The sequence below is a fragment of the Condylura cristata genome, unplaced genomic scaffold (genome assembly GCF_000260355.1).
Source record: "Condylura cristata isolate star-nosed mole 26May11 unplaced genomic scaffold, ConCri1.0 scaffold00005, whole genome shotgun sequence".
NCBI lineage: Eukaryota > Metazoa > Chordata > Mammalia > Eulipotyphla > Talpidae > Condylura > Condylura cristata.
Genome location: NW_004567106.1, coordinates 59,760,925 through 59,769,450, shown reverse-complemented (window position 1 = coordinate 59,769,450; position 8,526 = coordinate 59,760,925).

The following is an 8,526-nucleotide window of genomic DNA, read 5'->3' as shown; positions in this document are numbered from 1 at the left end:
CGTGGGGGACCTACACACAGCCCGATGGGGGCTGGGGGAGCTCCCTGGCCAAACTGCTGCCCCCTGCCCCCCTTCCACCACCAAATTCCAGAATCCAAGATTCCCCTGTTGGTGCTCTCAAACAGGCCTGTGCACCCAGCAGTCTGCAGCTTCATTGCTAGCTAATACCTACCTCTCCTGGCAGGGGAGCCTCTCCTGCCCCCCCAGCCCAGCACCTGGCCCTTGCTACCCACCCCAGCCAGAATCTGCCCTGAGCCCCTGAGCCCTGGGCCGATTCCGGCTGGGGTGGGTAGCAAGGGCCAGCTGAGCGAGGCGCTGGCCTTCCCAGACCAGCTTCCTGCCAGCCCTCCCTTACCACGGAGCAGGGCCAGCTCTGGTAGCTCAGGCCGGTATCGGGAAGGCTGGGAGGAGACAGCCTCCAGGAGGCTGGGCTCGGCTTCTGGTTTGGAGACGGGCCTGCTTAAGATTTGGTCCTGCTTTTGGAGTGGATGAACACAAGAGGTGACCCTGTGAAGACACAGGGGCCTTCACCAGACCTAAGGAAAGGACCTGATTGTATGGGGGGGGAGGGGCGGTACACGGGTAGGGAAGAGATACTGTCCTGGGGTGAGTTACCTGGAGAGAGCACTTTGGGAAATCTGGTTGCAGCCGACCCTCTCAAGGGTGTGCACCGTGTTACGAGCAGGGTGTTATGGGCATGTGCAGAGCTGGACGGGATATTGGACTGGTTTTAGCTTGGCTCCTGTCTGGCATGGATTGTGCTGGTGATGCCAGTGGGTACAGAGGCCGGGCCCACCCTGGCCTTTGTACCCTCCTCAGGGGAGAGGCCACAGCGGGTGAGGGGTTTGCCTTTTTGGGTTTTTATGGGGGAGAGTTACGGGCAGAAGTCAATTCTTTCCTTGGATGGGGTGGGGCAGGTGAGCTTCAGGATCTAGGGGTGATGTGGGAGGGGTCTCCTGGGGTCAGATGATGCCTGGCAAAATGCCAAGCACAGTCCCAGCAGGGGACCGCAGTCTGGAGGTGTCCCCCCTCCCCACTCCTCCCAGAACCCATTATGTGAGGCCTTGGGGTGCTGAGGAGAGGGAAGGGCTGGGTGGCCAACAGGGAGGGCCCGGGGGACCTAGTCCAGCTGGGGTGGCCCTCCTGCTAACTCTTCCTCAGTCTCTTCCTCAGGCTCAACACTGCCTCCGGCTCCGTCCCTGGCCAGGCAGCACTTGCCTCCCGCTGTGTTTGGCAATGGTAGAACTCACACTGGTGAGGTAATGGGATCCGGTGGTTCTAGACTTGCCAACTACGGTGCGTGGCCTCAGCAGACAGCCGGCGCCGGCGGCCAGCAGTCGAAGGACATCGAGTGGTGTCGCGTCTGCCGCTTCTCTGGGAAGGCTGGAGGGCGCTGGTCCCCGGGCAGTGGCAGAGGCGGGTGCAGCTGGAAGTGGCATGTGTTTCCCTGCACCCCCCTGCGGTCACAGGTCTCCAAGCCAGCTGGGAAACTGCCTGCTTGCTGGGTGCTACCCAGGGGAAGTGAGGTGTAGCCTGAGTTGACTCCACTGCTGGGATTTTGGGGGAGCGCTCAGGGGTGAGGGGCCTCTTCTCCCACTAGCTTGGGAACTCCTACTCAGGCTGGGGCTGCCCAGGCGGCTTTGGAGGGCTGGAGCCCTGAGAGAGGGTCTCCCCTTCCCTGCCCCAGGGAGAGGCCAGCTCCCTGTGGGTCTTGGCCTGGAGGCTGAGGACAGAGCAGCTGACTGTCCACCACAGGCCTCCAGGGAGAGACAGATGGGACACAGCCCCAGGGGTGACAGAGGGCGTGTTCAAGTTCTTTGAAAAATGCAGGACTTCCCCTGGAGGGAGGGCGCCGGCCCCACCCGCACCTGCCCGGGATGGGGTGCTGATGCCTCAGAGCCTGGAAATAAGGGCATGCATACCTTCCAGGCCCTGGAGTGCTGGGGAAGCTCCCGAGACAGGCCAGAGGGTCAGGGGCCAGGACGTGTAGGAGCAGGGTGGGGAGACCAAAGGCCTTTCCCTGCTGCCCACGGGGGTCTGGCCAGCCAGTCAACCTGATCTCTCCCAGCTGGTACCCTGCCCTCAGCCAGCGGTTCCAGCACTTCGGAGACCTGCCCCAGGCTTGCCTGGACCCTTGAGCCCTTTCAGGAAAAGATGGGCTGAGTGAGGAAGTCTGGGGTGGGAGGAAGTAGGCTGGTGGGGTGCCCCAGAGGAGGGAGCTATCCTACAAGCTGCTGTTACTTTTAAAACCTGATAAATTGGTGCCGGACACTTACTGCACGCTCACTGCGTATGAGCACTGCGCATGCGTGGCAGACTGCGGCGGGCGGCACAAGGAAGGGGGGTTTGGCTGGGACATGGGGTGGGGGACCCTGGAGGGGGACTAAAGAAAAGACTGTTGGAGAAAGGTGGGTTCCCTTGGGGCCCAGCAGCTGGAAGGGCCTGGTCAGCAGTGCAGGGCGTGGGGGTGCTTGGGTCCCTGGTGGCCCAGGGCAACCTTCAGGGCAGAGCCAGGGGGCTGGGCGGGGGGAACCACACCCAGCAGTGTACCTGGAAGGCGGGTGGGGCTGCACCCCCCTCGGCCTAATGGGCTGTGTTCTTAAGCTTGTGAGCAACCAGAGGGCGACACCGGCAGGTGTGAAGGGCACCCACAATCACTGAGCCGGGGGCGCCAGTTCAATCCTGCTCCCCCACTTCCAACCCCTGTTCTTGCCTGGCTCCTGTGCTCCAGGCCGGCCAATTTGGAACCTGGAGGGGCAGACAGGAATGTGATAATTCTGCGGCCCTGGCGAGGGGTCGAAGAAGAAATCTTTAGCAGATTTAGTCATGCTAAGAGCTGCTGGCCTTTGAGCACTTACTATGTGCTGTATTTCCAGGATCAATTAATCCTCCAACCGTGGCCAAAGGGGATTAGGACGACTAAGCACGCTCCCCCAGCAGAGGAGCAGTGAAGCCAAACCCTGGCCATCTGCCTCCAGAGGCTTAGAGACCGCCGCTCGGAAGGGAGCTGGCTGGGGGCAGTGGCCTGTGGACACTGGGCTTCTCCAGGGTGAGCCCTAAAGCTTCTGCAGGGCCTCTGCCCTTCCCTGGGAACCCCACATGCGGGGTGGGGGGGAGTCGGGCAGAACTGGGCTGAAGGAGCAGCAGACGTGGGCAGGAAGGTCCAGGCACTGTCACCACCTGGGCTCCAGTTCTGCTCCCTGCCCCACCCCTCTGCCAACCTGAGCTGGCACCTTTACCACCCCAGTGGCCCCCTTTAAACACAGGACCTGGCTGGCCTGCCCCAGCCTGCCGCTGCCTCGGGCTCCAGTGTTCCACACGGGTGTCTTGCTCTCTCACCTTCGCATCTGTGGTCTGGCAGCGGCCCCTGGTGCCAGGCACACTTCCCCCTAGACACCGCCTCACTCAGTAGCATCTGCAGGAGGGTTAGCGTCCCTGTGGGCTGAGTGCTGTTGAGGTTCAGGCTGGGTCTCACTTCATGTCCTGTGCTTGGATCCAGCTTCCTGTATTCGTTGTGACCCTGGGCACCCTGAGTCTCAGCACCCCATACATGAACGGGTCCTGAAGGCACAGATAGCTTACCCGCCCTGACCTTAGGTGAGCTGCTGCCCTGTGGTCAGGCCCCTGCAGATGGCTGTAGCTGAGACCTTCCAGGTCGGGCAGCCTGAGCGCACAGGTAAGTGCCGCCAGAGTCCCTGTGATGCCCCTCACAGACCTGCCTGGTGCAGGAAGTCCGGGCATTGAGTGACCGATGTACCTGCTGGCTGTGAATGGCTCGCTGTGGGCGGCACTGCAGCTAGTGCAGACTGGTCAGTCTCCTGGCAGAGGTCAATGGGGAAGGTGGGACAGGCACGGTAAATGCCCGGTGGGCGGTGTGAACAGGGGACGGTGCTGGGCCCAGAGGTGGGAGTGGGTCCAGGGCTGGGGGTCCACATGAGGCCTCAGGGGAGAGAGGTGGGCAGCAGTGGGCTCTGGGCAGCTCCCCAGCCCCAGTCAGGTGACAGAGAGATGAGAAGTGAGGGTGTAGAGACCTGGACACTCCCAAAGTGCCAAGGGGTGATCCTGTCCCATCAGTTACTGGGCACCAGCACGTGGCTGGTACAGCAGCGATGGCAACAGGGTGGGGGTGGGGCCCGGGGCTGTTTTGCTCCCCAGGGACATGGGCAAGATCTGGGGACACTTAATTATCACAGGTGTGGGAAGGGTGCTACCAGCATCTCGTGGGTGGAAGCCAGGGGTAAGGCGCAAGAGTGGGACATGCACAGAACAGCACCCCCAAACTCAGGACAACATGAACCAAAATGTCAGTAGTCAGTAGGGAAACCCCCAAGGAGGTGATGGGGCAAACAGCAGCTGACAGTGGAGAAGAACAAGTGTACAGTCAGGCTTTTAAAGAAAATCAATTGTACGAGGGCCAGGTAAGAGGGGCCAGACTGCCGACTCGTGCGGCAGCCAGGTCGCAGTGGGGGGAGCAGGCCACGTGTGCTGGCCAGAGCAGTGGCCTCTGGACTCTACTGCCAGCTTAGTCATGTACTCACACAGTATTTTAAACTGGCACTTGGACCCAGCTTCTTTGTTTTCTCCGGGAGGGAAACTCAAGTCTAGTCACCCCCCCCCCCCCCCGGGAGCCGGGCTGGGTGGGAAGGTGAAGGCCTCCTCCACGCACTGGGGGATTCTCACTCCAGGAGCAACGGAGACCTGACTGAGGTGGAGCCGGCTCAGCTCACAGCGCTTCCTAACTGGCTGATGGGCCCTGACTTAAGAAGGGGCGCACTCCGCACCCCCTCTGTGGAGGTGTGCCCCGAGGACTGGCGCTGGATGGCAGCCCAGGGGGGACTGGGCTGCACCTCCACGTGCTTCTGCTCAGGCTGGTCTGTGCCCCGTGGGGCCTCTTGCCTCTTCCCAAACTCCCCGCTGTGATGTCAGCTCACACTCACCTTCAGCCCTCCCAAGTACACATGTGCTGTTGCGGTGAACAGACTACAGGTGAAGAGTCAGTGTTCACGTGGATGTTGTTTCTCAACCAGCATGCTGGAAAGCCACTCACTGCCGTGGTAGGACTGGTGGGCGCTGAGGTTTTGTTGGCAAGGTGCGTTCCATCTTGGGGGTCTTGAAGCTTTGCCCTAAGTTGGACCAAGCATGATTTCAGCCTTCCAGACTTGCGCTGGCTCCCTGAGTTTCTCAGGGTGAGGCTGGTGGAAAGGCGGCAGGCCTTGGGGAGGGCAGCTGAGGTGGCATGGGGAGCTCTCCAGTCAGGACTTCCTGCCCAGCTCCCTCAGGACATTCCTGAAGGGTCTCTTACCTGTACCCACCCCCCCCCACCCCCACCATGGCATCCTCTCCATCCTTGAGGCCTCTCCTTTCAGCAACAGCCTTCTCCTCTTGCCTCCCTCAGTTCTCCTGGGGAGGTGACGTGGGGTGGTCTGGGAGCCACAAGCCTTTAGAACCAGAAAAGGATGGACCACTTCTGGTGGAGGTTACGGGGAACGTGAGATGCAGGCAGAGGTGCCCCCATGTGGAAACAGAGCCCCCAGATACCACTGACTAACACTCATGCCTGAGATGTCTGTTTTATGGAGCTAATGGCATGAGAGTTGGGCCAGGCCCATGGCACTTCAGTAGGTTGGAATTTTATTCTCTGCAGCCTCTGCCTTTCCCATCTTCTGCTGACTCTCCTAGTTCTTTGACACGTTGGGTGAACCCCATAGTTTTGTAAATATGGTCCACCACCAAGTTCAATCCCCTTTAAGCTTCAATCTTGGACAGAGTTCACCTAGGGACTTGAGTTCCCTCTCCCACGGGAAGGCAGGACCAGTGTCTGGGTTATAGTCTGGCTCTTTTCTGCTGGTCTAGAACCTCTAATATCGGGGAGTCAAAAGTGGGGGCAGGCAGGCACAGAAGTGGGGGAGCCACGCACTACCTCAAGACCAGGGACCCCTCTCCTGGTTTCCTACAGGTCTTCAAGGGACACACACTGGGGTGGTCGCTGGGGCATCCAGGCTGGTGTTGTGGCCTCAGTGAACCCTGGTGGGGGTCAGTGGCCCCTACAGTGAGCAGTTCTCTAGAAAACGTTGGCATGTGGGGAGAACTGTCCTCAGCTTTGGTTCTTGGTGGGGTATCGGAAGCCCCACTCAGCCTGCTGGTACTGCCAGCAGCTAACAGCTCCCCAGGGCCCTCCCTGGTGGCACAAGGGGTTACAACATGGCGTCATGCCACTATCCAGTCACAGCAGCGCGAATTCAATCCCTGGCCAGGAAACTGACCCACATGGTGCAGCAGACCTCTCCTGACCTGCCCGCTGCTCCTCTCAGCAGTATATTTCAGTACATCTGCCTGTTCTGTTCCCCACTGTGTCTCTGGTGAAGCCTCTCAGCCCCTCACCTCTGGTCTGTACCCCAGTTCTTGTATGCATAAGTCAATCTTTAAAAACAATACAAATGGCTCCCCAACGGACAGCTGCTCCCCAAATTGCTGTCTTCTCCCTTTTTCATTACTGATCTGTAAATACACTCCAATGCTGTATCAGCCTCTCCAAGGATACCTTCAAAATTGAATTGTTTTAAAATCAAAGTCAAGGGGCCCTCCCTGGCAGCGCAGCGGGTTAAAGCACAGCACTGAGAAGCTGAAGCCACTTCCGCATGAGTTTGATTCCCGCCTGCCCCGGAGGAGACTGCATGGGGTGGCAGACCTCTCCTGACCCGCCCGCTGCTCCCCTCAGCAGTGTACTTCGTCGATCTGCCTGTTCTGTTCCCCACTCTGTCTCTGGTGAAGCCTCTCACCTCCCCTGAGTCTCTGGCCTGTACCCCAGTTCTGTATGGACAAATAAAAATAAAATCTTTAAAAAAAAAATCGAAGTCAAGGACTTAAGGGAAATAATGCTATTGCTACAAAAACATTGCAAAAGATGCTGAAAGCAAGGTAACTAGTGACTTGTTTCTTCCAAACAGCAACCTCTTTGCCAGGACGAGAGCTAAGTGCAAGATTCATCCTCTCATCGAGAACCCTCCCGGCAGACATGTGATCTCCTACCTGGCCTTGGTTCCTCCCTCTTTCCTTGCTCCCTTGCCTTTCATGTAACCTGCTTCAAATTATTTGGAGGAAGTGTTGTATCTTAATAAAGTTATTAAAAAACAACAACAACAACAACACTGAGGTTATTGGGGGATGATGGGAGTGGGCAAATGGGTCCCTAATTTGCTCTGACCTTCAGACACAGGAGGGGATCTGGTAGAGGAAGTTGGGGAGAGGGGAAGGGGTTAGGTCCAGCTTCATGGTTTCCTGGCCACCAGCTTGGGCGGAGACGACCAAGATCCAGTGTGCCCCATCCTGCTGCTGCTTTACCTGGGGCTCGGCGTCTTGGACATCACCAGCTCTACTGGGGTTCTGCTGTTTCTGACTGGGAAGCTTTTGAGGCCTGCTAGGTAGTCATGGAAGTCCCGAAGCCTGGGCCCTGCTGGGCAGGACACTGAGGCTGGGCTCACAGCAGACTGTGCTCAGTTACTCTCTGTCAAACAGGAAAGAAACACTTGGCTCAGCTACTTCAGGGAAGGCACAGGGCCACCTCAACTCTGGGTGACAGGACCATCCTGTCCACTGTCTGAGATTACCAAATGTTTTCCACAGATGGGGACCTTCAGATCCAGAGTAAAGAATCCTACTTTAATTTGTGAATTTTTAATTTGTGAATTTGTCTCCCTTTTAATTTGTGAATTTACAAAACCCTATTGCCTTTACCAAAAAGGAAACCTTTGTGGCTGTTTTTTTTTTTTTGGCAACAATTTTATAAATTCTGGGAAATTTTGGAATTAAAGGTTCATTTCTTTGGCTTAAACATTGTTCTCTATAAAAAGCTCTGTGAGGAAAATACTTTCAAATGTCAATTTTTGATAGTGTGGATGGCAGAAGTCTGGGGCAGGGCCTCCCTATGCCTCTGGTCTGGACCCCTCATGGCCTAAGTGAGGGTGATGGCTAATTACCCTCTCACACGGGGCACCAGGAGCCTGAGGCTGAGGCCCAGCCCGACTGAAGCGGGCAGTCCTGCTACTTTATGAGTCGGCCTTACCCAGAGCTTCTTGGACTTTAACATCAACTCATCATCTCTGGTGACTGTTAGGCCCGGTGCTTTCCAAGAAGACCCCACAATATAACTGCTCACGCCCAGAATGTGTTCTGGCACCAGACTCTTTACTGCTCCTCAAGTCTTGGAAGGATCTCACTCAAGGTCAGACTTTTCTTAGGAACGAAAATTAACATTTTCACATCAAGTTAGCACTAATATTGGATGTTTCCAAATGTTGAGTAAGAACGTGTGGGGATAGATAGATGTTTCAAGCTCTCAACTTTTTTTAATAAAAAGATTTTATTAATGCATACAGAACTGGTGTACAGGGTGAGGACTCACCAGAGACAGAGTGGGGAGCAGTACAGGCACATCGATGAAGTGCACTGCTGAGGGGAGCAGCAGGCGGGTCAGGAGAGGTCTGCCGTGCCGTGTGGGTCACCTTCAGGCCGGGGACTGAACTCACA